The following is an 8,210-nucleotide window of genomic DNA, read 5'->3' on the forward strand; positions in this document are numbered from 1 at the left end:
CTTCACCACAGCCCTGCAGGTAGAGATGATTAACCCCGCTGACTTAGTTAGGGGAAAGCTAAAGTGCTGTGAGAAAGAAATCGCACAATGCAATGCCACATCCAAATGACACGTCTTGGGGGACCACCTGGGTGGCTTACTCAGAGCATCATCTGCCTTCAGCTCAGGCCATGATCTCCGGGTCCTGAGATAGAGCCCCACATTGGGCTTTCTGCTCAACGGGGAGTCTGCTTCTCTCTCTTCCTCTGTGACCTCGCTTGCTCTCGCTTTCTCTCAAATAAATAAATAAATAAACAAACAAACAAACAAAACCTTTAAAACAAAAGACAGGTCTCTTTCTTTTTCTCATTACAGCCTAGGGCAGATGTCCTCAGCTGCAAAGCAGCTGTGTTCTATATGGATATTCAGAAATTCAGGTTTATTTCATCCTGTGCCTCTGCCATCCCCAGTGTGCCTCTCCTCAAAGGGCTGATCGACAAGGAGACAAGGAGCTTGTACCAAAATGTAAATCAATGCACCGCTTCCTTCATCGAGAACATCTTCCTATGGGGGAAAAAAAAAGTCAGCTGAGTTCAACAGTGTGCTGGTAATGTTGTGGTTTTGCACTCTAGCACAAGCTCTTTTTTTTTTTAAATAAAGATTTGCCAAATCTTTTTTTTAAAGATTTTTAAAAATTTATTTATTCATGAGAGAGAGAGAGAGAGAGAGAGAGAGAGGCAGAGGGAGAAGCAGGCTCCACGCAGGGAGCCCGATACAGGATCCAGGATCACGCCCTGGGCTGAAGGCGGCGCTAAACTGCTGAGCCACCCAGCACAAGCTCTTTATCACGGTGTAGGTGAGCAACAGAAGGTTCAAGGATGAGCAGCTGGGGCATGGACCAACTTTATTAGTACAGTTCTAGTGTCTGTCCTTCATGGCCTGAATTGTAGCTGGCAGGAAGAGGAAAGTGAGGAGCCCCCTCTCTGAATGCAGCAGCCCAAATGTAACACTTCTCTTTTCCTCTCATATTTCATTGGTGAAACAGGCAGCCACAAGGTCACAGGTAAGTGTAAGAGACACTAGCCTTGATAGTCAGGAGCCTGACTCAGATTGCCCCTCTGTGGACAGCTGCCAAAACCAGCCTAATGTACCTCGGGCAGGAGGACGGTCTTACAAATATTACTTAATGAAGTAAAATGAAATTCTACAAGGCTGGCAAAGAGGGGGATCTCTTCAGGGACAGGAAAGACTGGACCTGTAGCTCATTTCCCTCTGTCCCAAAGATCTACATCCCATCAGGAATCTCTTGCTATCCACTATGGCCAGCACCCTTTAGGCCCAATGGGGTGCTATATTTTCTTATCACTGTGGCCTGAATTGAGAACATTTAATCTAATCTTTCTAAATGGATCTTCCTGTTTTGCTACTTCCACAAAAGTTTTATGTGTCAAATGGGCACACCATTTCAGTGGCATTAATTTTTCACATGTGGGATGGCGGACTAGGGGGGCTCTGATGATCCCACGTCAGCTCCACTGGTCTGGGTTCTTGGCCAAGGTTCTAAGTCTGCTCCATGTTTCTCTCCCTCTGGTGAAACCAGTGGGCTGGCCAGAGCATGGTCTCCTCCTGGTGGTGGCAGAGATACAACATGCAAGCTCTCTTAATGCCTAGACCTAGAACTCACCCACTGTCGTCTACCTGTTGTGCCATTGGCCAAAGCAAGTCACTTGGCTATGCCCAACATCTAGGGGTGGGAAAGCCCTGTCCCCGAAGAGACAGTGGTATGAGCATGAATATCCAGGGAGCAGTAATGAGGCCAGTCCCTCAGTCTATCACAGTCTACAGAACAGAGGGAAAAGAGAGACAAAGAGTGACATCTAGCAAAATACTCTGGCCAACAGAATGGTGTTCATTCACTTTTAACTTGGCATTCCTGCTGGAGACTTCTAGGGCCACACCCCCTGTGTGCTCTTCTCTCCACTCCCAAGTGGCATTTTCCAGGAAATTCCATGGCGGTCCCCCCAGCAAGCTCTCTCTACTCCACAGAAGATAAATATACATCCAGGTCTTACGGGAGCTAGGATTGGCCCCAATCTCCCCTCGAGCCACTGCTCATGAACTGTTTCTGTTCTCCACACCTGCTCCATTCTCCACACTCTGGACTGGCTTCCCTGGCCATTCGTGGGTTTCCAGTCCCATGAAACTCCGTGAGAAGTTACCTCCCCACCCACTATGTGAGAGTTACCTCCCCAGCCCAGCATCCGCTGTAGGAGACCACTTTTCACATGGCCTCCACCTCTGCTGGAAACAGCCTCCATCTCTGTTTCCTAATTCCCAATTTCCAAGAGAGAAACATGATCAACTCAGCTCATTATTTGATTCAGACCCACAGCTTATGGATGAATGAGTCCAGAATATCCAGTCAACTCTTGTCAGGGGCTAGGAACACATGAGGATGTCTATGGCAGTGTCTGCTCCATGGGGCCCGTGGGCAAGCAGCGTTCCCTGAAAAGAAGGCATGAGCCGATGGGCACCCAATGTCTCATGCACCAGGGCCTTTCTCCCCAGATCCTCAGGTCTATGTTGTCTTGTGTCTAATATTCCATGATTTGTACTTTACCTTTTAGCTCAGTGATTCCCAGATAGTTCATCACTAAAGGCATTTTTCAATTAATTTCTCCTATAGTATTCAGGTGTTTTTCTTTTTTAAAAGAGGGAGAAGCAGGCTCTCTGCGGAGAGCCCGATGCAGGGCTCGATTCCAGGACTCTGGGATCACACCCTGAGCTAAAGGCAGATGCTCAACCACTAAGCTACCCAGGCCTCCCAAGAATTCAGGTTTTGATGGGCTTCTTATTGTGAAGCTGACCATATTGCTTAGATTTCCCACTTTCCTTCATCAAAGACATAAGGAAATGTCCATCTGTATGTCTAATCATGTTGAAATAAAGAGTACCGCAGAAGATCAATGTAATTCCAGCTCAAATCAGTGGAACATGGACTTTTAGTTAATCTTTTCAACTTCATCAAATGTCAATGTATATTTTTAAGGTGACTTCTGGAAATACAGAAATGGGTCCTACCTCCATCATTTCCCCCTCATTGTCCAGCCTGGGAGTCCCTGCTTAAGATTGAGGGCCTGGGTTGGCTGTCACTGGTCATTTACACATTGGTGTCTGTGAAGGCTTTGAGGGCAGGTCTTGCTGTGGAGAGATACCCCAAGGTTTCCAGGCCCAGGACAGAGCAAAGGAAGAAGGCTGAGAAGGGAAATGATGGGACACGGCCCGGAACAGGGCAGTTGTGTGTGGCATGGACATGGGTTCTAATTCAGTCTCAGCCACACAGGAGCAACTGGGTGACCTCAGGCAAGTCACTTGGCATGTGCATCCTAGTCTCTTCATCTGTAAATTGAGTTGGTGTTGAGAGGATTAACTGAGGTCGTGTGTATGCATGGCTTGACAGCTCCTTATTTATTTTAATTAATGATGGAGAAATATAATTAGGGCAAGCTAATTTTTATTATACATTGTGAGCTTCAAGATAGCACACTTTCCTTGTTCAATGCCTAACTCCAGGTTATTTAGCCCCCCTAGGAGGTAATCATATACCTATTATGGACCAGGTATTATGCCTGGTTGTATGTACATTAGCTCGTGTGATCTTCACAGTTGTCCAAGGACGCGGATGTTATTTATCCCATTTTATCAAGGTGGACACGGAGGCCCGGAGGAATTACATGACTTGTCTGATGGCCCCCTGGTAATTGGCAGAGCCAAGGGTTGACCTCCGGTCCATCTGATTTCTGAGCTTTAATTGCAGTAAGTCTGGTAAAAACGGACTTCTTTGTAGTTCCAGAACTTTCTGGGGTGTGACAAATTTCATTGCCCAGAAGACATAAAAGGTATACTAAAAATAATTTTAGAATGGATATTGGGGATAATTTTGAGAGGCTTTTGGGTGAAATCTCACTGCAAACCCCTCTGCTTCTTTTCAGCTGTTGCCCACTCCCCACCCCACCCTGCCTGTAGATTTTTGTACATCGCCTTCCAACTTACACATGGAAGTGGGCAGAAGTGGTGGGAACATATCAGTTTGCTTTCCAGAGAGGCTCATAGTTTTGGCTACAGCAAAGATGGCCAGAGTCCCACAACATAGCCCACAATGTCTGAAACTGAAAATATATTTCCGAGATCTGCCTACTTGAACATTCTACAGTGCCATCCTCCTTGAAATCTGAATATTCCTGGCATCTCATTGATTACCTTCCATGGTCTTCTCCATGACCGGGCAGACTGGACCATGACCCTCAATTCCAGATTTACAGTTTCTGTGTTCCAGGGCTTTTCAACCTCTGCACTATTCAGATATGGGGCCAGATAACTCTTTGTTGTGGGGGCTGCCCTGGGCATTTGTAAGCTATTTAGCAGGACCCCTGGTTTCTCCCCATGAGATGCTAGTCGCACCTCTCAGTGTCTGCAGACATCGCAAATATCCCCTTGGGAGGGGATGATCACCCTCAGCTGGGAACCTAACTGCTCGTCCTCCTGAACTACTTTCTCACCTGACCTCCTGATGCTCCCACTTGAACACCCCAGGACTGGAGAACTCACTCGTTCTCCTCTTTGGAGAACACTGACATTGGAAAACTCTTTCTTATAGTGAATGTCTCTAGCTTCCTCCGTCATGGTCCTGGTCTGCCCTGTCCAGTCCTTCTGACACTCCCTCCACTGCTTACAAACCCTCTCATGCCTGCCCTGATTCTTCCCTACGTTAGATTTTCCCTGTGCCACCAACACCCCCCCAAATATGATTGCCCCTCGCCTCCCAGTCCTGACTGGTCTGGACATCCTCCAGTGTGCCTACGTCCCCTCTAAGCTTAATAAAGTGAGGGACAGAGGTGCTGCTGAGGGTGACCACAAAAGAATCACTTGCTTGGCTCATCTCCAGAGGGAGCTGAGCATTGGTCAAAGGAGGTGGTGGGCAAGAGGCACTGTTTTCTAGAACTTTCCACAGATATATGCTTGGGTCAGTTGGCCTTGTAGGGAATGAAAGCCACTGTATGAGCCTGCTGCCTGTTTCGGGCCAACCCTGACTGGAAGGCTAGGAGGCTTCAGATGTTGTGCCCACCCCACAGACTGCAGAGAAGTGAGCACAGAGTGGGGCAAGTCCTAGTTCTGAGCAACGCTGGCTCTTTCTCCTAAGGACCTATCCACAGAGGCTGTGCTCCTCATCCTGGCTGTCTCCTGGGATATTTGTAAGGACAACAATAAAAAAGACCATGCATTTGAAAGCCCTCTCTAGACTTTGTGAGAAGCTGACTGCACCAATGTGAAGCATGGTTATCTCCAAATCCTCATCCCCCTCCACCAGCGGGCTTCTCCAGCCATAGTCCTCTCAACTTCAGCCAGGCAAAGTTGCAACCGAGTTTAGTAGTGAGTTTCTAAGGAAAATATTATTCAGGAAGGTCTCTGAAATGCTATTAGTTTAATCCAATTTGGCTTATCAAATCAAGGTACCTCGATCCATCTCTCTTATGCTCCTTCTGGATGGCGCCTAGCACTGTGGCACCCAGGTATTCAGACCAATATATTACAATATGATGGGAAAGGGTGGCTGGTGGGTCAACTGTAAACATGGAGCCTCTCAGCACAGCCTCTCTGGAATGCTGGGGAAGGGGTGGGTTCTGTAGTACAGTAGTGTCCTGCTGGCATGCATGGCATTTCTTGAAGTCTGCTGACCAGTGAGGAGGAGAATAACGTCAGCTCAGATGAATTAGGTGGAAGCTGCTTAAAATGATCGATCGTAGCACCTAATGTAATACTGTGACGATCCTTTCCGCCTGAATCGGAATTCTAATTCAAGTATAGACTAATGTGGGTCCGTGTAAGGTTCAAAGTGGGGTCATTTGGCTGTCATCTAAGACAGGGGAGGGGACACAACCTAGGTATCCAGAGGCAGTGAAAAGAGTAGTGCTCCAGAAGTCATGAGGCTTAACTCCATGTGACCTTCTTGTAGACATAGTATTTATGATAAAGTGAGAATTGCTTTGTATTGATACCTCATTTAATCCTTATTGACAGGTAGATGATTTCATTTTTCCCTTTCTTGGGGAGAGAGAATATTAGAAAATGTAAATACATGTCCATGATCAAGCAGCTGGCATTAGAACCCTGGTGGTATGGGACTGGCTCTCCCTGTTAAACACAACTCTTGGTTGCTGTCCTGGTGCAACAACTTGTATACTAAGGATCTAGAGTTTTGCCTAATTCACATCTAGTTTATACCTGTATGTGTTAGTCATGGTTCTCCAGAGAGACAAACCAATGGGATATGTGTATGTATGAATACACACAGATGGATCAGTTGATTGATCTATGTATCGAGAGATTTTAAAGAATTAACTCAAGCAATAGTGGAGGCTTCCAGGTCCAAAATCTGATGGGCTGGGCCAGCAGGGTGGAGACTCAAGGCAGAGTTGCAGAATCCAAATGCAGACTGTGGGCAAAATTCCTTCTTGCTTAGTGAAGGTCAGATTTTTTTCTCTAAGGCCTTCAACTGGTTGGGTAAGACCCATCCATATTCTGGAGGCCAATCTGTTTTCCCCAACGTCTACTGATTTAAATGTTAATTTTATCTAAACAGTACTTTCACGGAAACATCTAGAATGATGTTTTACCAAGTGTCTAGATACTGAGGGCCAGCCAAGTTGACACGTAAAATTAACCATCCTGCTGTCTCTCTCTGTTGTCAAATTTGGGCAACTGTGATCTCAAAGGCACTCTGCATTTCCTGTAGGCATTGGGCAAATACCGCTTTCCCTGGCGTTCCACCAAAGTTGGGGTTTTCCAAAGGAACTTGGCTAGAAACAAAGGAAACAAAAAGAAAACATGAAAATGGAGACATGGATAGGATTTTTCAAAATATACACCAATTGTATTGACGTATCATTGACTTCTTACAAGGCACCTATTTTGAGGACACACTTTGTTGAATTTTGATGAGTATGAAATGAGTACAACCGCCCCAATCAAGAACTTTCACGTCACCCCCAAACGTACCCCCAGCTTCAGTAAATCACTGATCCACTTTCTGTTTCTAGAGATTGGTTTGTCTTTTCTAGAGCTCCATGTCAATGGCATTCTGCAGTCTGTAGTCTTTTGTGACTGTTGTCTTTCATTTATAGTAATGCTTTTGAGATTCAGATACAACCTTGCATGTGTCAGATGTTTGTTTCTTTCTTCTGATAAATAGTCTTCCATCTTGTGGCTGTGTTTCAATTTGTTTCCTTATTTGGGCTGTTGCCAATTGGGGGGGGGAGGGGGTTGTTTTGTTTCATTTTGCTTTGAGCTTTGTTTCTGGCTATAATAAATGAAGCTGCTAAGAACATTTATATCTTTGTGTAACATATGTCTTCATTTCTCTGGGGTGAGTGTCTGGGAGTGGAATTGCTTGGTCATATGGTTGACTATATGTTTAACACTCTAAAAGCTGCCCAGCATTACCTCCTGATCCAAAAGCCAATCCTCCCCGTCTGAGTAATCCATCAAGTTATAACTCCATGTTCGGAATGCCTCTGATTCTGATTTTATTTACCGCCCAGAAATAAATGCCTGCCAGGGCTTCAGCCAGTGAACATTTAAACTCCTCCTTGAATGTTTGCCCCTGCAAAAGGACAGCTTTCCAGAACCCATTTCTACAGATTTATGATTTAACTTCCTTTGAAGACACTCTACTGAAAATGAACTATTGCAAACTATTGTGAACGAGCCCATCTTAGCTCCCTATTGACTCACACTTAAGCCAGAGCATGTCAGCTACTCAGATCAAGGCACCGGAGGAACCCAGTTGCTTGGCTGAGGGGAAGAGAGAAGGAGACACGGAGCCTGTCGTAGATACATTGAGTCCATGTATCTCTTTCTTGCTACCCCCAGAGCCCAGCCTCTCATGGTGGAGCATGGCTGCTCCAACTCAATCATAGCTGTCTGGTTTCCTACTTTTCTTGTCTTTCCTGGGACAGGAGCATTCATATGACCTATTTTGGCCACCCAACTGGCCAATGGGACCCAAGACCCATGGGAAAGCTTTTGCCTTCATGATAAAGGGAACAGCTATGGATGGCACTGGCCTTCCGCCTTCTCTTGCCTTGAACACAGACATTCCACCCAGCTCTAGCAGCCATCTTGCAACCATGACAGGAAGGCTCAGAAATATAGAGACGTCAGGCCTGACATTG

This window comes from Canis lupus, chromosome 1 (genome assembly GCF_003254725.2).
Source record: "Canis lupus dingo isolate Sandy chromosome 1, ASM325472v2, whole genome shotgun sequence".
Classification (NCBI taxonomy): domain Eukaryota; kingdom Metazoa; phylum Chordata; class Mammalia; order Carnivora; family Canidae; genus Canis; species Canis lupus.